The sequence below is a fragment of the Penaeus chinensis genome, chromosome 6 (genome assembly GCF_019202785.1).
Source record: "Penaeus chinensis breed Huanghai No. 1 chromosome 6, ASM1920278v2, whole genome shotgun sequence".
NCBI classification, from domain to species: Eukaryota; Metazoa; Arthropoda; class Malacostraca; order Decapoda; family Penaeidae; genus Penaeus; species Penaeus chinensis.
Window position 1 is genome coordinate 33,582,533 of NC_061824.1, and position 1,632 is coordinate 33,584,164.

Consider the following 1,632-nt stretch of genomic DNA (forward strand, 5'->3'; position numbering starts at 1 on the left):
ATTATTATCATTATCATTATCATTATCATTATCATTATTATTATTATTATTATTATTATCATCATCATCATCATTATTATTATTTTATTATTATTATTATTATTATTATTATTATTATTATTATTATTATTATTATTATTATTATTATTATTATTATTATTATTATTATTATTATTATTATTATCATTATTACTATCAGCATTATTATAAATATAGTTCTCATTATCGTGATCATTATTGTTACTGTTATTATTATTGTTGTTGTTGTTGTTATCATTATAATTTTGATCACTATTACTATTATTCCTATTATTATTAATGATAACAGTAATAATGATTATCACTGTTATCATTAACGATATTTCTCGTTATCATCCACTGCTCCCTATTCTATCTTTCTTTCTGTTTTTCTGTTTTCTTTTCATTTAGTATTCATAGAAAGGAGGAAACGAAAAGAAGACAAATATGAAGAAGAAGAAGACGAAGATGATGAAGTAGAATAAGAAAAAGAAAAAATGATAATAAGAAAAAAGAAAAGAATAATAAGAAAAAAGAAAAAGTATAAGAAGAAGGAGAAGAAAAAGAATCAGAAAAAGAAAAATAAGAATAATGATGATAATAAGAAAAAGAACAACATGAAGAAGAAGAAGAGAAGAAGGAGAAGAAAGAAGAAGAAAAAAGATAAGGAATAAGAAGAAAGTAGAAGGAAAAGAATAAGAGAAAGAATAATAATAATAAGAAGAAAAGAAAAACATGAAAAAGGGGAAAGAGGAAGGAGAAGAGTAGAAGAAGAAGAAAAAGATGAAGACAGAGAAGAAGAAGACAATCAATTATCAGGTTATGCATCCCCCCCCCCCCCCAACACCCCATTTTACGTCGATGCCCTTTTTATTCATTCCTTCCCCTATTTTTTTCGTCACTATTTTCACCACTCTCAATTGACTAATTAATTAATACTTGATTTATTTTTCCGATTTTATTTTTTCTCGCTGCATTCTCCCCCCCTCCCCCTCCTTTTCCTTTTTTCTTTCTATCTTTTTTCTCCACCTTATCTCCTTATTTTTATTCGCATTGCGTGTCTATTCCCTTCATTTTGACCGTGGTAGCTCCCCCCCCCCCCCCACACCCCTTTGGCCTTGTCGTAATATAAGCAAATCGTCTAAATCATTATCATTATTCTTTAAATAATTCTCGTGTTTTATTTCTGTTTACCACGTTCCTCTTCTTCTTTTGTTTATCCTTCTCTCTTCCTGGTGTATTTCATCCCGTTTTCTTTCACGCTTTTGTTATTATCGTTTTTATTTAAGTTCCCCCTTTCCTTTGTGTAGCATAAACATAAGTCATAACAACAGTGTGGGTATTTGTGTGTATTAGCATCATAATGCCTGCGAACCCTTAGAGAGGAACGCAATATCTTCTCATTTTTATTTTGCAAGGGAAGTCACATGACGTGCAATGTTGATCTGCAACAATGGCTTAGGTACGGATTTTTTTTTTCTTTTTAATGTTTAATTTACTTATAAATTTTGATTCTCTAGTGTATGTTCGTTAGGTGATATTTATACTACGTGTTTTTTTTTTTTTATATGGATGGAAAAATATTTTGTATCATTGAATATGAATGACAAGGAC

General features: G+C 28.5%; 1 protein-coding gene across 1 annotated transcript in view; it reads left to right on the plus strand.

Annotated features, from left to right (window-relative positions):
* The window catches only part of LOC125026248 (G-protein coupled receptor GRL101-like), a 417,698-nt gene that overhangs the window by 8,964 nt on the left and 407,102 nt on the right, over positions 1 to 1,632 (plus strand).